This window comes from Anguilla anguilla, chromosome 9 (assembly GCF_013347855.1).
Source record: "Anguilla anguilla isolate fAngAng1 chromosome 9, fAngAng1.pri, whole genome shotgun sequence".
NCBI lineage: Eukaryota > Metazoa > Chordata > Actinopteri > Anguilliformes > Anguillidae > Anguilla > Anguilla anguilla.
In genome coordinates, this window is record NC_049209.1 from 26,868,116 (window position 1) to 26,894,433 (window position 26,318).

The 26,318-nt window shown below is 42.8% G+C and overlaps 1 protein-coding gene across 1 annotated transcript in view; it reads left to right on the top strand.

The window, feature by feature from the left end:
* The first annotated feature begins 7,975 nt into the window (after window positions 1–7,975).
* Window positions 7,976–26,318, top strand: part of taok1a (TAO kinase 1a) — a 44,947-nt gene continuing 26,604 nt past the window's right edge. Inside the window, exon 1 of the mRNA XM_035435415.1 lies at window positions 7,976–8,531. The gene's annotated coding sequence lies outside the window, so the exon portion shown is untranslated. The remainder of the gene's footprint in view (window positions 8,532–26,318) is intronic.

A 26,318-nucleotide genomic window follows, 5' to 3' on the forward strand; every position in this document is an offset into this window, starting at 1 on the left:
CAGCAAACCTGGATCATTTTCAGCAAACAACTCAGATACTCAAATACTGCTCACTGAAGATGGATAATTATCGAAGGCTGGAGCTCATTTATCAATCTCCAATAAGCAGTGTTTGAGTTATTCCAGTAAAAACAGCAGTTTTAAATGTCTCATGACAATATAGGCTTTGAAAGTGCCAATACACTTCCAGGGATTTAAAACTTATAGCATAAGATAGCATAACATAACTCAACAATAAAAGCAAATCAACAACACAGTCAAAGGGGGGGAAATGCATTGTCTGGGTGACGTATGAGTGGTTTATGGAGAGGCATTGATGTTATTCAGCTTGGAAAGTTTGTTAAAAGACTTTGTCCCTGGCCTTACCAAGACAGAATACGTCACCGCAGCTGGTACAGCTTGACGACATGGAAACTAGCTGGGTGGCCAAGAGCAGGGGTATGCCAGTGAATAAATAGCATGGTCAATTCCATTACAGGCAAGACCATTAAAAACCATTAATTACCATTAAAAACCACATGCAAAATCAAAATCATTGTAAATATTTCTACTGCGCATTCGCAAACAGTATGTCTTTTTTATTGTATTTACCTTGTACTTGTATGGAATAAGGTATGGATTTTGTAAAAATATTTAATTAACTTATATTGCCACATATTTGGATATAATTCTTATATTCTTGTATCAGGCACACACAAAAAACTGATGTGCTTTATTTTTTAGTTTTAATCTAAATTCTGATGGTGTTTGTTTTATTTCTGCTCAGTTACATTTTTTATTTATTAATGGCCATTTTTTTCAATAAATTAGCAGTACTTTTACTGGAGTACAGTGTGATTTTGGACAACAGGCTCATGTAAATCAAACATATAAAAAAATTTGACTTTAATGACGAGAGCAGAACAGAAAGCCCATATAAAATACATTTTTTCTTTTGTCTGTAGTGCATACAGCCTTGCCTGGAAGGGTCTCCCTCCCTTCTTTGGGGAGCAAAATAGTTAGTTATGTCTGTATGAAATTTGTTTTTATTCCTCTATGGGGTGTTTTCATACATACATTACATGACATTTAAACAATTTTATTTTATTTTCATATTTTCATGTATTTTCCTTTATACAATACACATTTTGTCTTTATCCACTATAGCTGTTGCTGTTTCTCTTTTGTTCTGGTGATAAAATTCAGATTGAAATTTGTTTATTTCTTGAGGATTCCATAAAAGAAAAAATTCTAAATTCACAATAATCTTTGCTTATTAAGAGTTTCTTCATAATGTGCACAGTGTAATTTAATTCCACACATAAAATTGCTGTTGCCCACTTGTTGAACTCTACATCTGGCAAGTGATATTACATATGTCATGAGTCTGCCCAGTTCTGGATTCTATTGAATGTAATTATTTAAATATGTGTTCTCAAAATACTTTGTAACTTCTAAACTCTTTGTTTCAACATATATTTTGCATCTCCTGCAAATTTTCTATGTACGTACTGTATTGCAGTGCCACTAAATTAATTTAAAATAAATGGTTTATTATTTCAGCAGTGACATACATCATCAATATTTTTCCTTTTTATACAGTGAGAAAAAGATAAATTCAAGATCCAAATTGGAAAGGGGAGGGAGAAAAGAAAATGAAAATGATTGTCCAGAATAAATATGCTGAGGAAAGCATATAGCTTTGCAGTGGGAATTATGAATCAATTGATTCATTAATATATTACACCAAGGAAACATTCAAAATATCCTACATCGCTAGCACATAAGTAAGGGAAATTGTTTTCCACTAATGAACGGGGAGTGGAAAAAATGTCACCAACATCCGCATCAAGGTAATTTATTTAAATAAGAAACACCAGAAGTTCCAACCCCAACCCCTGGGGTATTGCACTTCCCACAATACCCTGCTCAGTAGTGATCACTCTCACTGTTTCACACTGAAGCCTATTTTGAATCAACTTTAAGATAATTAATTTACTCAATCACTATTTTCACTCTGGTAACAGTATAGACCCTCTCACGGGGTACTTGGTCACACCCTTTTTATATAGTATATTTAAACAGTGTAGTAAGCCTGACTTGTATAGACAAATCATGTAGTTCATTTGAAGTAATAGAAGAGATTTTCTAAATAGCATTTCCCACTGCACTAATATTATTGCTTTTTTATTTTTTCAATGTGGAACATACTGTTCCTGTGGTGTTCTATGTTTTCATGGAATGAGTCAAGCTACTTCTATCCTGTCTGAAAAGAACCGAGAAAATGGACAACGGCCTTGAAACCTTTCCCAATAAAAATCTGACAAAAGCCTCCCGATTGAAGTGTTTGAAATCTACAAATCCACTGCCTTTGCTGGGCGTTTCCGTTTCACAGACTGTCCAACAGGTTCAGTCTCACATTCTGCAGTGCCATCTAGTGGTTGTTATATGTAAGGCAATTTGCTTTCAAAGCCGGATGAAGCCATTTTTGCCTTTTTCTAAGCTGACAAGTAACATCAAACAGCCTCCAAAGAATGTTATATCATCTTGGAATACATCAAGGTTATAAAATGCAGGGATTTAAAAAAAACTGTAGTGCCAGACAGGTTTCAGATGTTTCAGGCTATTATTCCATCTGAACATAATTATTTGAATAAATCTGTTATGAAAAATCAGGCTCCAGATTCATTACATTACATTTATTTAGCAGACGCTTTTATCCAAAGCGACGTACAAAAGTGCATATCAAGGTCATTGGAACAACGACAAAACACAGGTTCGATAAGGTAAGAGGATTTAGACTAACCACTAGGCCCTTTGTCTGTAATTGATAGATATAAGAAAATGTAATGCTTTTTTCTAATTCTCGCCTTTTAATTCAATTCATTTATTAGTGTCAAGCACACAAAGTTAAAGCACTGAAAAACAATGAATAGTTCATTAAATCTCTAAATCAAAGTTAAGAACAAAGCGTGAAGTGGTTGATTTGAGTCTGGACCCAAAATGAATGTAACTGATGCAGGATAGTACCATTGCCTGAACAAGGTCACTTTCTCTTACCTTCTATTGAATAAGTATGGGAGGGGCACAGAGTTAGATGGACTAGAGTGGAAATTCAGACTGACAATGGCAAAGTGGCAAGAACGTCCTTATTTTGTTCTGATCTTCAATTGGGAGAGGACAAAAATTGAACCAACTGGTTTGAACCAATCATTGAGAACTACTGCGGAGAGTCAAACCCAGAGAATGTAAAAAACCTTGCGATTTGTTTAGGCAACTGCCATTTCCATCCACTGCAGGACTCATGAAACCTCACTCCTCCAGCACTACCATGCACTGACGCTATCGGCCAATAGAGGTCAGCATCTCCCCTGGCCTGAAACACATAGGGCCTGTTTTGGGCTGTGTTCTGCGTGCCGATCACAATTTGAAGAGAAAAAAATACTTTGGTGAGGCCCAGTGCGAAACCAGCATGTCAACATCTGTATGTAAGGAAAAACTCCTGTAAGCATTAAATCACACTGCTTTCATGTTGGTTGCAAAACAGTAATATTTTCAGTTTCACAGATAGCGTTGCAGGACTGTGCTGTTGCTTCATTTACAGTTTCATGTAACCTCAGTAAAGTGAACTTGTGAGGCTGCAACAGATTCAGCTTGTGCCTGCATGTGCAGTATTGTATCTCTTTATTGGTGGTGAATACTTGTTGTAGCTTTTCCTGATGCATGCAAAGAACAAAAATTCCAATGTCAGATTGTTGGCACACCACAGCAACCGTTAGCCACATAGCCCTACACTTCTCATGCATAAATTGAATAAAAGACGTGCAAGAGAAACCAACTGCATCACTATGAGAGCTGTCACAGGATGGGATCATGGGAGCATATATGGATTCAACCAGCGCAGGTATAATTTAACTCCCAATAGCACAGTGAGCCAGGTAATTGCTCACATGCCAATCATAATCAATACGTATTAAAGACACAAACATAAATTGACTCTTAGCATATGCGAGAGGTATGCATGCATGCCCTTCAGGGGTGAAATCATGTTCTCTTACATGCCTTTACTATCCATGTCCCTCATGTCATTACTGCCTAAAGCCCAGACCCTGGGCCAGCACAACATTAGGAGCTGGGCAGCATTTAGCAAGCCAAGTTGGAAAGATAGCACCTAGCGCATCTTGACTCAGTAGATTGAAATTAGCAGACACACTTATCTAGGGAGAGTGTGTAGTGTTCAACTCTCACAGATAGAATTAGGTCCTCATTGGGATCAAATGTTATCTCTGAGAGTTGAACACTGTTAGTGTTGAATAACATTGGACATTCTACGATGTAGTTGACTCGCAAACAAATAACAACAACAACAACAACAACAATAATAATAATAATAATAATAATAATAATAATAATAATAATAATAATGGGTGTTTGATTACCTTTTTCATTAAATAAATTTTAAGAAGAATTTGTAAATTGTGTTTTGTGTTTACTCAGTTTCCCTTTGTGTAGTATTATATTTTGTCTAAAAATCCGAAACCATTCAGTGTGACAAATATGCAATAATAGCTAAATCAGGAAGGGGGCCAATACTTTTTCATGGCACTGCAGGCCATTCTGTTCTCAGTCGCACTGGCTTTGAGAACTGATTGAATAACTAATAGCTTTAATAGGACAGCTATCCTTGATCATGAAAGGGGTGGATATTAACAAGCAGTCTGATAAATAAACGGAAAGTAATTGATTACATATAACCAATTCTCAAAGGAATTTCAGATATTTGTCACGTGTTGTCAAATCCATATTAGCATTTATACAGCAAGTATAACAAATTAGTTGGGCAAAGGTAATAGACAAATGTACGTTTTAAAATTCGTCCTTTGATCACACGTAATTTATCAAAGGCAGCTAGGACAAGCAGCTGTGCTGTCAGTGCGATTCGCAGACTGGGTCTGGGGGACTCTGTGTATTGACTCATAGCGCAAGGGCAGCTACATAAACGAGAGCAGTCTCGTCTTTCTTCCTAGTTTACCGGCGTGATTTCACTTTAGGGAGACAAAACTGTGTAATTTGCGTTAACGTTATGCTTGAATTCCCAGCCCCGCAACTGGATACGGAAACAAAGCGCTAGAGTTTGCCATCTCACACCAGGATCTACGGCTGCATAAAAACATTTTTTTCTCTCATTGTGCAGAGTGCGCCCTCTTCAGGCCGCCCTTGACATGGCTGCAATGCAGAGAAGCAAGCGGTCGGTAAGGCGGGAGGGGAGTGCCTAGTCAACAGCAAGTCCCTTGAGGGTGTGGGGTCATGAGGGGCCTGTGTCAGGAAATGCCGGGAGGCAGAGATAGGGCCAGGAGGGCGTTCCAGTCAGGCCTGAGTTCATTTCTGTTTTTTCCCCTCTCTTTTTACTTGAAAGAGCAGTCCTTAACAGCTGCTTCCTACACCTCGAGTTGGGTGTCTTGCTTGTTCCTTGTCCTTTCTAGTAACAAGAACAGACGGTGGGTGTATATGTACTATACATTTACATACCTATTTTTAGACATAATTTATATGGTACTTAGATGGAGCAATTTACATGAACACAATTATCAGCTGTTTATTCGTACTGCTTATGTGTGGTTCATTTGTATTTGATTTTCAGTGCAATGGTGCAATAATAAATTCATTTCATTTATTGAAATAAATTCAGTTTATCATTCACCTGAATGATGCTTCATAAACCCAATTTTTCAAAATCTTGGTGCACTGATTTATCTTTTGCATGTATGTGTGATCATTTAATATTTGTTCCCCTGGGAAAAATGTAATGTAATGTGATAAATTTGGTGGAATATCAGGTCACAGAATGGCCTTTGAAATCAGAGGAAAAAACACAAAGAAACAGTTAACAATAACAAGCACTACTTCCATATTGCACTGTATCTCCCATTCATGACAGAGCTTCAATAAGCTTCCCCTCCGCCTGGATACAGAGACAGAGCACATTTCCTTCTCATTGGCAGGGTGGGGGGGGCAGGAAGAGAGCCAATCAGGAGTGCAGCTTGACTGTGCTGCATGCCCATTGGCTGCCTGCTGCTGGGTGGAGAATGGCAGTCTTTCTTTCACCCTGTATTCCTTGCACACTGTTTTCTGTCTTGTTACATGTGTTCTTGGTCGTTAGAAAAACTTAGGCTTCAAAATACAAAAACAAAGATGAAGTCAAACCACCACAGCACTGTGAATAATTCATAATGATTTGAAGGGTATGGGTATATTGCTTTATTCCCTTTCTGAGAGTACTGTATGCTTCATAGCAGTCAGTTCCAGGTGACCTTAATCTTATGTGCACAATGGTGCTCAAGATTTGTTTCAGGATCTGAGGAATGGACTAGTAACATAGCACAATGTACTGTAGAAACTAAAGATTTCACACTGAACTCAGTTTCTTTAAACCCATTAGAGTCATTTCAGTGATAAGACGTGCCATTTGATGACAGAACTGCAGACAGCTAACATTAATCATACAGAAACATTATTTGAGGTGGGAGATTTAGGCAGGGGGCACTGCCTATTTTTGAGGGCAGCTGGGAGATTCTCTACTCAGGGGCATCTAGGCTAATAGAGTGATCAGACACAGCAGGAGGCCACCTGAGTCTTGTATTAATAATTACTTTATTGTAAAGGGCAGGAGAGCAGCATTGGGAAACACAGCTATTTGCAGAAGGTTGGTGTTAGTTGTTAATCAGCTCAGGAGCTAAGCATGGGAGGATTGAAACATGCCCACCCACAAACACTCACACATATTCAAATGTGCTCCTATGCACACTCATTCACAAAAAGAAATAAGTAGGCTAAGCAAGTAAGTCAGTAAATAAGTAAGTAAATACATAAACAAGCATGTTTAGTTGTGTGCTGTTTCCTTCTCCATGTTCTCTCTTTGAGAATATAATGTCATTTTTGGAGGTGCCTAAGTCCTGTTACAAACCTTCAGTTCAGCAGTCTCCCTGTAGGACTCGAAACACACTCTCTTGGACCTCCTTTGTGCCCTTACTCCCCACCACCCCTCTTCACCCTGTGTTTTACTCCACTTTGACCATTTTGTTGCTCAGCATCCTAATCTGTTAATTGTTCTTTTAACATATCGATTTTCTTTGTGTCAAATTATGCTTAATGAGAGTTATAATGAAAAATGTGTCTCTTTTCTTGCCCTGATTGACTGTCACCCACCTGACCTTAGTCAGTTCTCTGTCCTACTCACTCCATATATCTTAGTAATTGTATGATGCATGTCCTTTCTAACAGTCATTTACACATTCACATTGTGTCACATTTGTGTAAAGACCATAAATGTCCATTGGTATAGTGCCAGCATAATTTACCTAAAAACAAAGTTGAATATTCTTATCTATTAAAGAATAAAATGAAACTGTACATAAAGTAGTAAAAATGTTATATAATTAAACTTGAGAAATTGCAGCAGTGTACACATGGGTGGCATAAATGGAATTAGGACGATTCCAAGGGCACAGACTGACAGTAGCCTTCAAAAAATATTAGAGCATAGATTTTTCTGGGGTGGTGGGGCCCAATGTGATCATGGGGTCCAAAATTATGGTGGCATATCTAAGTGCACACAATTAATTTTGATGTTCCACAGTTCTAACATTGGGAGTTCAGTCGGTTTTTACGCCTAACAATGTCATCGAGAGTTAACTTATTTTACTGAGCTATCGTTCCGTATTCCTGTTTAGAGAAGAACATCCCATGACTAGCATTCATGCAGAACTTTGTAACACAGAGAGTTTACAAAACTAGTTAAGATTACTCAAAATGATGCGCTTGGGTATCTGGGTATGATAAACTGTACATAGACATTATGCGTGAATGCGAGGAATATGACGCCAAAGATTATTGATCAGTTAATGTCAGACTCTGAAGGCATGTTCTTCACCAAAACCCCCACTCCAAGCTCCCTCTCGCGATGTCCCCGCCCCGCGGGACTTGGCCGCGCCGCCCGTACTCCGCGCGCTGCGGCCACTAGGATTCGGTCAGCACGAGCAAACGGAGCTTGGGGCTCCAGGAACAGACGGGAAGACGACGGGACAGAAAATCTGCGCCCCCGAATAAACAGTGAAAATACAGCACACCCGCATCAAATATCACAACCAGAGCGACACATAAGCCCATGGACTGGAGCAAGGGCGTGGTCGCAGGTTAGTTTTAGTGAGTTTGCAGGGTGTTCCTTCATATTTTTCCCCGTGTTTGTCACAGAGGGAGGAGGTGGAACGCACCGCCGCCATCTTTGGGACCTGCCTGTGACTGAAAAGCCAGCTTCTGGGCCACGGCTGGCCTTGGAGAAGAGTTACAATACGCTAACCAACAACAGCAGTTTGGTTTGACAGCACTCGGCAAAGCAACAACATCGCAGACCAATTCGGGGAGCGCAGGGAGAACAACGAGTGCTAAACCAGAATCTCGGCTCCACTCTTCCTCCCCCCGAACGGGTTGAGCACTAGCTACTCCTTGGATACGGTATTCGCTCCTGTTCCTTTTAATCCTGGCCCGTCGGACGGGTAAGTGTCCGCTTCACATTCGGCACGCTATTGCTTGGTATTAGATTATTCGTAATGGGTGAGGGCCCAGTGATTTTTGTAATTAGATGCCTGAAAGTATCTAGCTAGCATTAGCTAGGTAAATACCCAAGTCCCGGGCGCAAATAACATTGCTGTTCTAACGTTAGCAGGCGTTAGCCAAGTTAGCTTGTTATGGGTTTGTATGGCTATGTCGGGCGATGATGGGTGTAACTATTGCTTGCTCGGTAGCTAGCGAACTATTAGCTAGTTTCCCATAGTCAGTCGGTGCTCTTTGCGAGTAGATAACTACACTGTTGATGAAGCAGGCAAACATTTAATTAACTTGTCTAGCTAACTAATTAACTAGCTAAATGTTTTATGTGCTATGTGTTGTCCCATATTTGTATCTACGACGGGTTTGGTGCAGTGTCGCACGGTGAAACCGTAACGTCACCCATGTGCCTTTTGGATGCAGGGTGTTTTGACTGTGTGTGTACGAGGGGGGTCACTTGAACATAGGTCGCTAGCAGCTAGTCGCTATTTGTGAGGAGAATACTGTCAATGAGCATTGGGTAGCTAACACGCTAGCAAGCTAGTCGCTATGATAAATGACTCATGAGCTCGCTTGCTAGATACCTAGATAGTTAGCTTCATGTAGCCAACAAGCCGTTGGCCACTGTTATCGCGTTATGATGTTTCCCTGTGGCTAATGTCATAAGCTAGCTATTCACTCGTCCCTTCTTTTCTGACGGCCCACTAACGTTAACCGACTCAACGCAACAGTACATCGGGTACATTTCACATTAGCTGACTAGTGTAGCTACCTGTCTGACATTAGACCATATATATACCGTTGACACAACAATGCATTTGTGGTTATGGTAAAATATCGACTTGGGTGGTGTTCGGTGTTAACATGACTGGCTTCCGAAGCATTCCTGTGTTGGTTCGCTAACGTCAGAACATTCGCTTCTTCACTAGTCGGTGGTGGTTAACGCTAGCCATCTGCTTCCGTTGATCACGAACGTCCAAGCTCGCCGTACCAGGCAGGGCAACCGATTGACCCCCCTTCTCTTGTTTTTTTTATTCCCTCCCTCTCTCGCCATCCTCCTCCTCCTCTCACCCCCACCCCAACTGTGGTCCCATTTTGATATTCAGCAAATTAAAATGGTGTATATTGTGTCTTTTGTTGGGAGGGAGTGGGCTAAGAAAACAGAATGCGGTTTGCCTTTTGTCACAAGTTAGCTGACTGTTAGCTAGCGAATGCTATGTTTGTATCTGGTTTTTGAAGCCGACGCCAGGGTTGATTGTCAACTCGAAGTCGTCATTAAAAACTTATTAAAGTAGTGTCTTGTGGCGCTGCTCAATTTCTGCTTACTTGCCCCCAGTCGGTCGTTTCTTGATATTAAGTTCTTGGGAAGGAGGCTAGGCCATAACTTCCCTTATGCATGGTACAGTATGTATAGCTAGTTGAGCCTGACTATATGGACACGTATATTTTGTGAATTAAACGGGATCTGTCTTTTAACTACTGGCCTAGAACGGTTGATATGTGTTTTTCACATAATATTTTTATCCCGAATAATTAACCATGTTTACATTACAGACCGATTACGAGGTATATTTGATGAAGTTATGCTATCGTTCATTTTCCTCCAGATATAATGTTTCTAAATTCATCTTCATTCGTCGAAATACATTTTTGGATCTGTTTTTGTGGGTGGGGTAGGGTGTGCTTCAGTTTAAAGAAAGCTATACTAGGCGAGCTCTTGCTGGGAGAAAGTTTCCAAGTTACAAGCGGTGCACACACATTTTAGCCAGTGTCACACCCAGCCTGGGGAATTGTATGGGGGGTGTGTGTGAGCGAGTTGCATAAAGGCATGCAGACTCTGGTGTGTGAAAGAGAAGGGGGGTATGGGGGCTGAATGGTGCCTCTGTCTGGGAGAGACAGCCCCTTGTCCCCCCCCACACTATTGTGTCCCCCTGACCTCAGCAGTGCTATCATTAGCCTGTCTTCTGTCTTGTCCAGGAAGCTTTAGCTCCATTGTCTTTTGTCCAGTAGGGCGGAGGCTTATACCCGTATTCTAGACCTGGTCCCCATGTCCCTGGTGTGCTCCAGAGTTTCGCAAGTTTCCTCGGCAGTGTGCTGTCTTGCTTTGTTCCCGTGCTGTGCCTTTGAGGAAGTGGTTGTGTAATTGAGGTAGGGGGTGGGCATCGGTGTGGCTGCCGTGGTGGGTGAGGGTTGTAGTGCATTGGTGGCTATGTCAATCTGCTGCAGAAATTCCTGGCCATATTATGGATTAGTCTGTGATAATGGACCTCCAATGCATTGCACCTATCATCGGAGGTTAAAGCAACATAACTGTATGTGGTCCTTGCCCAGGGCACTTCTGGGAAATGAAGTTCCATGTGTTACTCGTTGAACCCTATTCTGAAATATCTGCACTGCTGTCTAAATAAAAACAAAATCCTTTCATCATCTCATGAAATGTGAAGTCATAATGTCTGTGGAACAGAAAAGGCACAGATGAGCTATTATCTGTATTAATAATTTTGCCACACTTTATCAGGATTATAAACAACAGATCAAGCAGATTTATTTCCAGGTTTCATTGCAAAACAGAACTGGATTATTTTGCTGACTTGGTTTGTTTCTCTGAATTTGTATGAAAACGCATTATTTTAGTGCACTGCCATATACCAGGTCATTTATGATTTCGCTGTGGAATCCCAGAAAAAACTCTGCTGAATCCCATCAGGAGTAAATTCCAACTGTTTTACTTCAACGCAACACTTCCGGTTTTATTTTTGTGTTGATGTTCATGTAGCTACATTTTAGCATTTGGCACTCTCTGCCAGTCCTAGTAAGAATATTTTCTAAAGGAATAAATTGCTTTTGTGAACTTAGTATAGATGAAATGGTTCACAAAACTAATGGTTTGTATCAGTTCAGTTTTGGTGTCAGATTCGGTTCAGATTTTTGGTAAATCAAAGAAAAAATATCTTTACCAATGGAAATGTAATTTTAATTTATTTAACAAAGAATGATATTAAAAATGTAATCATCAAATGATTACCAACAGGCAGGTTTTCTTTCAAAATTAAAAGTGCCACTGTTATTTTCAAATGATAGAAAATGATACCCATATTATAGTCTAAAGCCATCAACATACAATGCAGCATAAACTCAATCGCCAGTAGGCTATGTCAACAAGATAAGAAAGAGTAGGCCTATATTCTTTCATTTGAATCTCAATCTCAGTTTTCCCCACTTGAAATTTAAATACAGTATTTTTCTGTTTATGAATAGAATATGGTTGCAACTTAGTGTCTATCCTTTATTTTTAAGTTTTGATGGATTTGGCAACATCTATATTGAATGGCAAAAGTTTGTTTTCCTACTCCAAATTCCGGAGTTCCATTCGAAACAAAGCTATTACTAGAGCACATTGAGTGCTTGATTTCTTAGAAGATAATTCTGTGATAGTGAATTTTGGAGAAAGAGGACTGCCTAGAGACAACCAGCAATGTTGTCTGACAGTGTAATATTGAGCAACATATCTAACCTAATTTTAAAGATGCTTTTTGGATTTTAGATGCTTGCTCTTTTGCATTCAGTGTGCAAGTTCCTGTGCATGCGTCATCGCATTTGAATATCTACTTGGTGGGATTGTCGTACCTGACTATCCCACCAACCGTAGAGGAACGTTACAATAAATTTGTGAGATTTCTGGTGTTTTCTAGTTGAATTTCTTAAGTCATTTGGCTGCACCTATGTCTGTTCCTAAAAAAGATAGGTAGGTCTCAGATTCAGTGTGTTTGTGTGTGTGTAGTTGGTCAGTGTTTTAGAAATAGTTTGAAGTTACAATTTGATATCTATATGATCTATTTTTATAAAACCCCACATCCCTGAACTCTCACCCTAACAGCCCCCCACCCCACTCTCATAATGCCTCTGCAACTTTAATCAACAAATTTTGATGGGGAAAAAAGTGTCCCCGAACTGAAACACTGCTCCGGGGCAAGTGAGGAAAGGGTTAAGTAGCGTAATGTGGAAGGGGTTAAGTAATTGAGCTCAGTTGAGCAAGGAGGTCCCGGCCGCAGTTAGATCACAGCTTTGAGACTGCGAGGACCTCTCGGGGAAGCTGCCATTTTCCAGGGACCGAGGCTAAGGGCGTAACGCCCAAATAAAAATGACTGGGGGGGGGGGGGGTTGGGATAGGCCTAACCGCTGTGGAGTGTAAAAACACAGCGGCAAAAACGGAGCCACTTTTACTGTCAAATCAGCCATTTCCTGCTATTTTTAGAACTGAACTGGAACATCGCATATTACCAAAGGCTCTGGATGGGCTACATGTTGCTGCCAGTTGGCGTCCCCCCCCCCCCTCCTTGTTTTTCATGATTTTACTAAATTGAATTTGGGTGGATCGGAGCTTCCTATAGACACATGAACATGACACGTTTTGTTTTAATGTGGAGAGGCCTTGAACCTCAATCCACAGAAGCTTGTGTCTCTAATGATATTTATCCCACCTCTTGTCTCGACAGGTTAAATACAGTACCCTAATGGCCAGGTAGATCCAGATTTTGCTGTTGTGTAGATCTGGCAGGCTGGCACTCTTCCTGCTGTGAAGGTTTATATTTTCAGTATTCTGCTATCCTTGGTTTGCTCAGTGATTGAATATATAAATGTTCACTCTTAGTAGATTTTGCTTTATATCCCAAACACTGAACTGGGGCTGAAAGCAGGGGCTGGAAATGGATGAATAAATTGGCTGTTAATGCCTAGTGAAACATCTTGAGAATGCCCTTGACATTGTCTGTTGGGCAGTGGCTCTATTTCTTATGATAAGTGGTTAGATAAGTAGGTGCTGTGAAAACTTGCCATCTAGTTGATGGGATTTCTGCTGTCAACTGAAAATATACCAGGTTATATGAAACAATCCCAGACTTCAGTGTTAAGATTCAGAGTTTACTTGTGACAGGAAGTGCATAATACACAAAGCATGTGTTATATTTAACTTGTCTGGTATCATCAGATAGTGGAAAAACGTGATTGAAATGAAATGTTCACTAAAAATATCTTTTCAGTTTTAGTTTGCGTTCTTGATGAGCTCAGACAGTTCTTATGTGTATATGAGCAATATTTTAGAGACTTAAAGTGGCTTCTGATGACCAGCTGGCTTTACAGTGGCTGGTGCTGGCTCATTTATGGGCTTGTGGTCTAAAGCAAGAAAACACACTGGAAGTATCTCCAGAGCAGCTTTTACTAGGACACTGTGTTTCCAGAGGCTGTGAACAAATTAAATTTGTAGCATTTATTCAGAATTATGAACTTGAATATCAGTTCTTACATTGTTCCCGTACTCCTGGACTTGAGCACAGTGGTCTCAGGTTGCATGTGCCATAGAAAATAGTTCTAAGCCAAAATGAGAATGAACTTACTTTTTTGAAGAATGTTTGGATAATATACTACACTACTGGATAAAGTACAACCACTGGAGGCACAACGTTGCTTCACCAGTTGCTTTGGAGTTAGGCTACTTCAAATGCACTGCTTTTCTCTCATGCTGTTAGAAGCCTCTGTGAATTCCTAAAATACCCCTCATCGCACACACAAATGGTCGAAAGCATACAGCTAAACTGAAATAATACCAAATTAATACCAGGAAGTGAACTATAAAAGTCAACCGTTTAAGCATTAGATGGAGATTCATCTTAGATGAAGCATTTTATTTAGGAATTGAGTGTGCTAGCAGCAATGAGCAATGAGCAATGAATAACTGTGTGGAGAAATAGTAGTGGCAGAGATCCAGCCATGAAAGGGCCTACATTGCTGTGAATGCTGGAGACACACAAACCAGAAATATCAACATGGCTGTGCTTTGCTACGGCTCACCACAGTGACTGTGAAGGTTGTGTTTTTGTTTTATTTTGTGTTTTAGTGACTAATTTTATCTACACTGTTTATTTAAAAGGGACAGTGCACATTGATCAAGGTTTAATTTTTCGCATTGAAGTAAATGTGCTGCCGTTGAGTACATTTTCATTCGTAGGCCCTGGTAGTTTAAAGCAGAAATGACTAGCTAATGTTAGCTAGCTTCATTGATGAGGTTATGTTTAGCCAAGTAGCCTGCTAGCATTGTACTACCTTAGCTCAGGAGTGAGGCAATATATTGTGTCAAGCGTTAATTAACTTAAGTGGAGAAAGAAGTGAAATTAAAAGCATAACGCCATAAATGCCAGTGTGCTGTGCCAGTTTACTGCACTTTTTGCATCATTCTTAAAAATGACGAGATGCCTCATAGGCTAAAGTGAGACGCTGTTATATTTTGACGCTTGTCTTCAGCCGGTTGTTGATATTTGCCGTGTGCTGTGTAATTGTCGATGACACTTCAGTTTCTTGGCATATTTGGCTGATGTCTATCGTACTAATGTTATCAGTAACTTGAGTAACTTGACCCCTGCCCTAACATTTTTTCTGTCTCATACACAACACCACTTCTGTGCTAACTTTGCGGTGCCAAGCAGAGACTTGAACTAACTCGATTGTGAATCAGCCCTGAATCGTCATTCGCCCTGTGGAGTGGATGAGCAGTTTTACCTGTCTGTCACCTGGTTTAACTCGCCCCAGGCGAGCAGTATTGTTGAACCCTGTGTCCATATATGTGGTTGTGTGTTAGTGTGGTGGCGAGTACAAAATTACAGTCATGACAGTGGACCTCTGTCAAGTAAAGCAATCTTGTTTGATTAGCTTTGAGATTACAGAACGGGGTCCAAATTGAAAGGGGGACAAAATTCTGAAACTGGATTTTCCACCAAGTATAGATGAAAAGTGGAGGAAAAGCCGTTGACGTTCATTTGTGGACGGGCATTTAAATTTTTCAGTTTTGAGATTCACAGACTGAAGTGTAGCTGTGATTTTAGAGCACTGAGCCACTGCTTCATGCAGGTCTACATTGTGGCTGCCCAGCCCTGTTCCTAGAGGTCTACCATCCTGTAGGTTTTCATTTCAGCCCTGATTTGACACGCTTGATTCAACTGAATACCAGCCTAGTGAGATCTCTAGCTGTTGAAGGAGGAGTGCCGGATGTCTCTGTGCATAACGTGCCCCTAACCCAATCAACAATACTAGGTTCTCCATCTCAGCAAGATTGGTCAGAAAGAAGCAAGTTCACCTCCCGAGTGAACCAAAGTCAGGTAGTCAACAAAAAAAATCAGAAGCACTGCATACGGCAGCAAGCGGCGCTTCGGTTTCAGAAACGGCTTCATATTTCTAACGGGACGATGTGCTGATGTGCCTGGAGCTGAGATTCTGTGCCTGAACATACCTTGATGAAGAATGGCCAAAGTAACCAAATTACAGTCTGTTTACCTGCATTTATTTAAGCAAGCAGATGAGCTGGCGTGGCTGAGCATTTTGAATGCGTCGTTCTCTTCATGTTCTCTTCTTGTGTAAGATGGGGTCTTTGCGCTTCTCCCCAGGGTGGTAAGGCATAGGTGCCTGAATGACGATCATTAAGCCGGCAGTTCTGTCGTGGATCGTGTAAAACAGAGGTTACCCAACCCTGTTCCTGGAGATCTACCATCCTGTAGGTTTTCATTTCAACCCTAACTTGGTGCGCCTGATTCTACTAATTAGCAGACATAAAAATTGAGCAGTTGGGGGAAAATTGCTGTTTTTTTAACTTGCTGGGTTTATTTGATGTCAGCAGCAAAGAAAAGAACATTTTCTTTTCTTTTCAGCACAAAAAAAAGACCCTGGCTCAGTCTCTTGCTGCAAAGGGTATTTAAGCGCCCAACTGATTCACGCTTGACTGCTCGGCCAATAAGATTACTCCTAAGCTAATTGTTGTCCTCCGCAGAGGTTTCATTTTCGCGTAAGAGAGCCGGAGTGTGCGATGCAGCAGGCGGAGCCTTGCCCACTGCCCATATATGGGAGTGAGTTACTATGGGGGTCTCACTCCTGACTGTGGAGATTTTAGAATGTGAATGTATCCTGTTTAGCTTGGGTTTAAGGAAGTAAAGAATAATAATTCAGCACATTGTAGCGGGCGGGCAGGTGGCTCGTACGGCTAAAGCACCGGTTCTCAGTGCAGCGAGGCACCACGTTCTGGGCTCGAATTCTGACCGCGGCAGCAGCTCCTGCAGGGGTAGGGTCATCTCCATATAAAATCAGCCAGTTCAGGAAGTGAAATCAAAGTGAGTTCATGAATGGAAAAATGTATATAGGAGGATTTTAATTCATTCATTTTCAGCCAATTTTCTGAATTGACTGAATAGGAATGGAACTGAGCCCAGCTCTGTCCGCTGTGGTCAGCAGCTCCCCACAGGAAGACACATTAGGCTGCATTCACACCAGATCAGGCAATGCGGCACCTTGCCGCAGGGTTGTGCGGTGGTGTGGGCATGTCACTAAATGGCCCATTTGTGTGACGTCGTGTTGTGAACTTTAACCCCCCTCCATTTCCTGTCCGCTAACTCAAAAAAAAAAAAATGGACAAAAACTCAAACCGAAGGAAGCTTCTTGCTATCGTTATTTTGCAGCGCAGACTGCCAGCCAGACGCAGACGTCGAAGCTGGGCACACAAAATAAACCAAGCAAGGACACAACTGGGAGAGTATCATCGTTTGGTCCATGAACTCCATAGTGCTAGGCACAATAAACTAACATGCAAGAACTGCTAAATAGCGAATCTTTTATACAGCTTAATTCCGACATTCGGAATTGATATTTAGCTAGTAGCCTAATTATTGTTTCAGTACTCATCCCATTACCCGGTACTGTCAAATCACGATGACGATAATAAAATAAAATCTTAGGAAATGAGTCGCGTCATTAATTAATCTGACAGTTGCTCGGTAAACAGCGGACCACTGCATGGTAATTTAAACAACTTACGTGATTGGCCACTGCAGCGTGACGTCGGGTTGCGTTCCGGCAAAAGTTGATTCTGGTTCTACTTTCTTGCCGCAGGCCGCTGCGTTTTTTTCAGCACCCCATGCGGTCCCCACTGCCGCAGCCTAAACGCACTACCCCCATTCAAACGAATGGGAAGACCGCCGTTTTTGCCACACAACCCCGCGGCAAGCTGATCTGGCGTGAGTCCACTCTTATGTAGAGGTCTGTCATGGCGCCCAGGGAGGGAGGTTTAGCAGGTGGGGATTTGCCCGCCTCATCGCACTGGACTCCTGCGGTTGATTGGATGCCTGCGGTTTCCCTCAGCGACTGTCTATGAACACTGTGTGTGAGCTGATCACGGTGAAATGAATCCGAATATCCAGGAAAGCCATAGCAGTTATATGTCCATAAAGCTACTGGCTACCATACATGGCTTTATTTCTCTCTCTCACACACACACACAATTACTGTGTTTTTATAGGGAAATAAACTGGAAATTTGTCTTCGGGGAACCCCAAATGAAATGCTATGATGCAAGTAAAGCCAGTTTTATATATTAAATGGGATAATATTATGTTTTATGCCTGTAGTATCAGTCCCGTATTGGTTTTAAAAAAAAATATGTACAACACATTTCCTTGTGGTCCTTTTGAGACCAGTGCAGAATTATTTGTACATTTTATGCCTTTTGGCCTAAGAATAGATATAAATCCTTTTGAGAGGATTTGGGCTAGGATCCTGCTTCTGGCAAATGGACGTACATCATGGTGTTGTGAAGTCTCCTGCCTGCCTCAGTGAGGACAGTGACATCACGTGATGCTATGATGTCAGAGGAAGTGCATCATGCGCACTTTAGCACGACTCCCTGTGGTGCCGTGCACGTCGCACCCTGAGGCACAGGTGCTCCACCAAAGCTCAGGTTAAGGGCTGACCGATCTTTCTCAGGTCTTTCCTTTTCTCTGCAGTACGGACCGGTGCTGCTTTTCCAGCTGGATTAAAAACAGCCACCCATAACGGAACGATTTTCTGGACATTCTGGTTAATCAGAGTGCGAAGTGTGTAAACAGTTTTGTCTCCATTATGACAGAATGGGCGTAAGGATCGGGGGGGTGGGGAGGGGGGTGTTGTTAGTCCCTGTGTGACGTTTGTTTTGCAACTGCCGAATGCTGTCAGATCGTTCTGGTTCATTGTCAGAGACAAATAGTGTTTGCATCATGGCTAAAGATTGCAGCAGCAACTGGCAACGAACAGTAGAATTTACTGCACGTAGCCTATGTTACGCACCATCTTCTAGCAGGAATGTGACCAATTCAGATTCATTTTCAAGTGAACACTGTTCAGTGAAAAACCCGTATGCAGTTTCACGCAGGCCGCACGTTTCATATTAGCCTGTGTGATCTGTCAGTGAGGAGTGTATGAGCAATGGTGAATGAGCTGCAGCTCGTGTTCCGCTAAACTGAGGACTGCAGTAGGAGCCGTGACAGGCGTCCTGTGCGGTGAGCGGAGCTTCCTGTCCGGCTTTTTTGCCGTGCTGCTGCTTTCTCGGTCTCGTCGACGGCGCATTTCCCACTGACGGCCCGTGGTGCTCAGGTGCTGAGCAAACTGGAAACGCCTCCAGAGTGAAAAGAAGTCCAGCCACCAGCAAAACAACGCTTCGCTTTGTCAAGGGCTGCGTGGTTCTGCGCATGTGTCTGTGTGTGTGTGTGTGTGCGTGTGTGTGGGTGTGTGTGCGTGTGTGTGTGTGTGTCTGTGTGTGTGTGTTTGTGTGGGGCTGTGTGTGTGTGTGTGTGTGTGTGTGTGTGTGTGTGTGTGTGTGTGTGTGTGTGTGTGTGTGTGTGTGTGTTTGTGTGGGGCTGTGTGTGTGTGTGTGTTTGTGTGGGGCTGTGTTTGTCACAAACAAGAAAAGAATACCTTAAATACTTGAAATGGTTCGGCGCACGTCATTGACAAATGCAAGGTTTAGTGTCTGAGTTTAGTGTCATTTGCCGCCTTTATTTGCTGTTGGGGTTTAGCAGAAGGTGAAGACATCGCACGGCTCAGAATGGCCGCTTTGTTTCCCACTTTGTCCATTATCTGGCAGTTTTTTAGGGCATGTATCACTGTTCTGGGAAGAGTATAATGAATGTTATTTTCAGCCATACCCTTTAAATGTGTTCTTAATCTGTCTTGTAGTTCATTTGGTATTTTCTGGGTAAATTCAGTCAGAAAAGGGCCTACATTATTGTCATTGGATGCACAAAACGCCACGCACACACACACACACACAGACACACACTGCTGTTTTTGTATTGTGCCACAAATAGAGTTTTTTGTGTATCTGCAGGGTAGTATTGGGGCCCTACAGGCCAGGTGGGCTTGCTGGGCGCAGTCGGCCCTGGCAGGGTCTGGATTTGCTCCTCCATGTCCTGGAACAGGGCCTTAACAGGTTGACCTAACCAGCAGCCCTACAATATAGGCCATGTCTTGTTAAATATAATACAATACAATACAAATACGAACAAACATGGCTGTGAAATATTTTTGTCAAAAGTATATGTGCCATTTACGTACGGATGGGCTGCCATGTTTTTTTTGTTTTGGTAGAGCTTATGTAGTGTAGCTCTGTCATTTTGTAGAACTGGAAGTCATAGCGATTAATATCAAAGCTGCACTGTAAACCCTCTGTCCAGTATTAGATTACAGCCTCTGCGGGTGAAAAGGGCAGATGTGCTCGGAGCAGTCGTTTAGCGTTCTGCCATTAGCATGCGGGTCATTGTGCCGTTGGGTGTGCCCGCTGAGCCGTGCCTGTCAGTGGAGTGGCACACGCAGAAGAGTGTGCTGCTGGGAAACGCAGTAGAGCTGCTCATTCACGGGGTGGTACGGTGTGAGCCTGCTTCTGAGGGACCTGATCTCACCGTCGCGTGACCCGGACAGCGGAAGGCGGACGGACGGTGGAAGGGGAGGAAATGGCGGTAGTCCTCGCGAGCGGGGGATCCGCCACAATCCGCAACCCGACCGACTGGAATAAAAGAGCCCAGAAACGCGGCGCTGAGGTCATGCGAAAAGAATTTGGGCACTCCTGTTCCCCTGTCCTGTCCCACTGCATTCCTGCAGCTTGTGTGTGGTGCCCCAGCGCTGCTGCTGCTGCCCCCCCCCCCCCCCCCCCCCCCCATGTTGTGGCTGTGACGCTGTAGCATTACGCGGTGGATCTGTCCACCATTGCCGAGCAACCCATGGGTAATTAGCGTTTTTTCATTCTGGTTTGTCTTTTTCTGTCCTTTCTTTTTTTTTGTTGGAAAATATACTACTTGAAGGAGCTGGTATCAACAAAATGACCTTGCTGCTAGTTTCAGCTATAAGGTGCTGACACTATGGCATAGGCAAAATTCAGAAACACTGACAGTTTACATAAGTAAAACTTTTACTACCAGCTTGTACAAATCCCAGTCACTCCAAAAAAATAATAAATACCTTGACATTCATTCACCTTCTTGCTAGCTATCAGATTGTCCCATTTTCTGGCCTTCATTTTACATGATAACTGCCAACCAGGAACTTCCTCTGGTCCAACCCTCACAAATATTTGATTGTACGGTCACAGCTGCTTATTTTAGTTCATGGGGCCTACAGCTTGGCAGTTACTGCTATTTCATGGAGTCCTCTCAGTTTGACTTTTAAAGCAGATTTTTTACATTGATAAAGCTCAGTTTTGCTGTTCAGATTTGAGATTTCTGTTCCGATGCATTCAAGAAGCCTCATTATAGTCATTGGCCAAACCGTGTCTGATTATGGCTGAAGTATGAATGCATATTCGCAGAACCCGTTAAAATGGAGTGTTCATGACTGAAGTGACTTGTGGGAAATCCTGGGCCTCTGAGAAGAGTAACAGAAAGCCTAATGTTTGGCAAGCAGGGGGTGGAGGCTGCTGTTGTGACTAGGCTACCTACGCAATGCTGACCCTCCCTGATGCCCTCATACAAGCCATTATTACCTCAGAACCAGACTGCTATAGCAGTGCTGTCTACAACAGTAGTAACCAACCCTGTTCCTGGAGATGTGCCATCCTGGAGGTTTTCTTCTCAACCCTGATTTGGCACACCTGTCTCTACTGATTAGCAGCTCAACTAAGATGTCTAGCTGTTGAATAAGGTGTGCGTTGTAAGGGTTGGAATGAAAGCCTACAGGAAGGTACATCTCCAGGAACAGGCCTGGCTACCGCCGGTCGACAACGTCACTGACGAAGTCCCAAGCAAGTTTGAGTGTGTCAGGAAGTGCTTAACCATTCACCTTCCTGTGATCAGATCATCCCTGTGCTGTTCAGCCTACACTGCCTGTCCATCGGGTTTAGGATTGAGCACAAAATCCTGCTGCTAACCTATGAAGCCCTTCTTACTTTGCCTGAATTCTACCTAACCAATCTGGCCGAACCGCGGGTACCCTCTCGCACACGCAGACCCGCGGGTCTCGAATCGTCCAGCGGTCAGACCGTGCTCCTGGGGAACTCTCAGGTGTGTGAACGCCTCGCTCAGACCGATACGAGGGTGACTGCTTTATAAACAGTACCAAAGACACATCATTTCACCCGTGCTTTTTCAATCCTGATTTCCTTTGCTGACTGCAATAATAACTATCCAGGCGTTGTTTTTAATCTATTTATTTAATGTTTCTGACTGTTTCAGAGTCGTCTGTATAAAGAAGTCCATTCTGAATTAGGCTTATAAACCTCCACGACAAGCTGTCTCTGCAATAAACTGGAATTATATAGCTACATTTTTCACGGCCACTATGGTAGTGTTACTATAATGTGGTCACTAAAGGTGCTGTCTTGTATGTTAACAGGTTGTAACTAGAGATTAAGTATAAAAGCCAGTTTGTTTACAGAAGTGGTTGGCCTTATAAAGTTGTATAGCTGATTGTTTTCTTCCTGCGGTGAGAGCATGTTGGTTGCTGGACGGTGTGGGTTTAAGTTTGCCGGTCTTCCCTAAACTCTGTTGTGTGGGCTACATCTCAGCTGTCCAATTTTAAATGGGTTATTTCCTCTTAATTAGGAATAGTAAGCTGTGCCTGTCGCGAGCAGACGCATGCTTCATAGGGAGGGGTGCCACGCTTCATAGAGAGGGGTGTGGCATTGTTGGTTTCGGTTTATGTGAACCCTGTGCACTCCTTGTATAGTTTACTTAGTTCTGCTGTAGTATTGATTTTAAGAAGGAAACGTATTTACATAATTGTGTTTTTTTATACCGCAAAAAGGTGATACAGTTGTAATAGTTAGGGTGATGACCGCATTGCTGTTAGGAGTGCAGTGGTGTCATTGGATAGCTCTGAGGAGCACTGGAGCAGCCAAAGCGTGTGTTCTGGAAAAACCTAGCTACCTAGTTGGCTTACCCACTTTTTCACAGCCCGGATCAAAAGATTAATTCTGCCTACTGTAGCTTGCGCAACATGAATCAATAAAACATAAACCGCTCCAAGGCTTTTCTATTATTAGCCTGTGTGGCAAAAATTCATTTTGATCAGAATGTCCGAACATTATTTATTTATTATTTTTATATATATATATATATATATATATAGCTTATTTAATTCCGCTTCTGGTACAAGTGTCATAATAAAATTCTGAAAGACAAACATTTATTGTTCTGTTATTGTGAGTTGGCAAGAAGTTAGCTGAACACAATTGAGTTGGTGTAAGATGCATTCCATGGGCTAGCGTGACAACTGTCTTTTCATATTTAAATATAGGCCTACTACATGCCCTCGCCTTTCCTGATTGTGGTGTTAAAAAAACTGCACCTATTAGATATTCAAGATGAGGACTTAATATTTTAACAGAAAAAGTTGTAAAAAATAGAAAACAAATTTGAAAAATTGTTCAATCACAGTGCTTTAGAAATTGAACACATATTTTAATCAGGTTATTTCTCACTGGGGGTCAAATTAATGCAAAACTAAGCAGGAAGAAGGTAAAAAAATCCTCCTTCTTAAAGACATGGGTACGTGGTTCAGCTTCTAGTTGAGAGATGTCCATTCATTCATGAAACGAGCATGTTTGTGGGAAAACACACAAGGTGTGTTATCTCGAGGCACCCATGAGTAACAGCAGCAGTGTTCCTGAGCCCAGTGTCATGCTTTATGATTTTGATCGTGAGAAAGCAGACCGAACAGAGCAGACGCTCCGATCAGATAAAAAGCATATTATGGTGGCAGCGCCAGGAGGAGCACGATTTTACGCTCAGTGCCTATAGAAGGGCTGTCTAGCTACTTCTCAGCGTCATGCTGGGCCGGCTGCCTGCAACTTAACTGTTAATGGAAGTTCCCTCATCGCCCCCATCGCTCTTAACCTTCTTCATAGTACTGATGCAAGAGCTGCTTTCGCCCGTTCTGTAACTAACGCTGCAAGGCCTTATGATGTGCTCAGCTCTGAACAAACGGTGAACAATTCCGCAGGGCATACTGGCCTCACTGAATGTTCTGTGCAGTTGGCTTAAGATGACATTGTCAACATTTTTTGCCGCCTTTTTTTTTTTGTTTGCAATCAAGGATTGCAAACAAAAAAAAGCAAAGAAATGATTAAACGTCACGTGCTCCTTCACAGCGAGCTCTTCTGCTATGTGTAACCGGATGGCATTGGGCGTGGGGGGGGGGGCTTCCCAAAAGGTGAAACGGAGTTGACCGAAATGAGAAAAGGGTCTTTTGACGGCGGGAGCGGTGTGTAGCGGCAGGCCCGGAGCGCGGTCGGCGGCCTTGCGGGGGCGCTCTGGGACCGGGAGTTGTTGTTGTCCGGGCGGAGGGATGGCAGTCTTGTGATCCGGGCGTCGGTTCCACACGGTCTGTGCTCTGTCTCAGCGGCTGGTCATCTGAGCAGAGCTCCGCTGGGGTGGGGCCGCCTGCCTCCACAGAGGCGCCGCGCGATAAATGAAGCTTTTATTTCAGCTGTGTGTGTGTGCGCGTGTATCTGTCAGTGTCCTTGGCTTTCCCCCACCACCATCGAGAGTTGAGTGTCGTGGCACATATAGGTGGGTTATTGAGTTGCTACTCCAGGAATCCCTACTGTAGCCCTGGAGGGTTTGCTGGTTTTTATTGTTACTCAGCAGTTAACTGAACACTTTTTGCAGTTGATTACACAGTTAACCCGCCTTAATGCAGTCTTTTCTGTCGCTGTATCGTATATTTTCTGTTATATACAGGCTGATACTTGTTAATCATATTTATCAGCGCTCATTGCCGCCACAGACCTCCACTACTGATTCGGGGTGTCCTACACAAGCTTGCAATATCTCCTCCGAATCACATGATGCCAGATGCCACGCATATTATCACTCTGCAGTTGGGCAGCTCGACTTGTGGGCACCTGACGGGGGAGGGCTGGGGTGGTATGTGATGAGGTGCTGTCGTCCCAGCCAATTGAAACGCGGGTGGCGCTAGGGCCAGTTGTGCGTCGCCCGGGGGGGGGCGGCTTGTGGCCACAGTCGATACTGGCACCGTCCGGGATGGATCTGTTTTATAGAGTGCCAGTCACCCACCAGCAAAATAGCCAAACCATTCCCCACACCGTGTTCCGTTGCGCAATGGCTCTCGTGTTACTGGATCATTCCCAGGCGTCGGTTACACGTTAACAAGCGACTGGCTTCTTTCGCAGCTGCTTGTTTTGCCACTAAAATGCTTAAAGCAGTTAGGGCTTGGTGCTCTTCTGTTGATGATCTAGCAGCTAACTGACTGATAGTTCTGATCACCAAATGCTGCACCCCTCTTATAAAAGGAGTAGACTATGTGGCAACATTGAAAAGGAGGCAGTGAAGGACGTGAATCTGAGAAAGTTAAGTTTACTATTAAATGGCATTATCGTCATATCTTTATACTGTATGACCTTATTGACGTTTACATAAATAATTTCCTTCACATAGTGTGTAAAACATCTCAGCGGTCTGGTTAGGCTCATGATTGGTGATGTGTGGCAGCCATTTTGCAGAAGTATGCTTGCCACACCTAGGTGGCAATGTAAGGATGCTTGGAAGTGCCTTTCATTTGGCTTTCCAGTGCTAGTACAGTGCACACATGACATTCAGCCTTACAGTAGCATTTGTCCATCATGTTTTCATTTAAAGGATTTTCTAGCAATCACTGAGACAGTTTGTCACCACCAGTACAACGATTCCATAGTTGATCGGTGGATAAATAGTGGAGTTTGAGTCCGTGACCCATAAATACAAAAAGGTCTTCCAAAAGATTTGTGTGTGTTTAGCTGAACTGGGCACATAACCACTTAGTTAAACAGTGCCGGGAAAAAAAATGAAATGCTGAAGTCGGATTACTAAAAAAATAGACCAAAATGCATCTTAAACATAAGAGTCACTTTTTCCTGTCTGTTCCTCCTACTGTGCGTAATCTTCTCGGGTCTGGAGGTGCGGTGGGAAAGCAGATGGGAGCGCGCTCCAGGATCTGTGGAGCCCTCGCTGTGGATAAGTTCCTGTCCTCTTTTAGGGCCTGTAACCTGGTGGAAAAGGGCCGTTCGCTGTCCCTGATCTGGAGTGGAGAGTAGAGGAAGCAGGCCTGTGTGCGCTGGAAGGCTCACATTGTGTGCTGTTTGTGCCAGTGCTATTAGGCTGCTTTTATTTAATGGCAAGTTTATGCATGCTGCTTGTGCTTCATGCAATCAGTCATGTTGCCTGAAGACATTTAATTGTACCGCTAATTTCCTGTCGTATGCTCTGTGTGTGTGTGTGTGTGTGTGCGTGTGTGTGTGTGCTTGTGTGTGTGTGTGTGTTAGTGAAGTCACCATTAGCCGGTTCACTGGCGAATCTTTACAGAATCTTCCACGTAGATGCAAATCGGTGCAAACGTGAAAAAGTGCCAGTGAAATGTGACGCAGCCTCTGCGTCATTAAAACTCATGAGATTTTTTTGTTC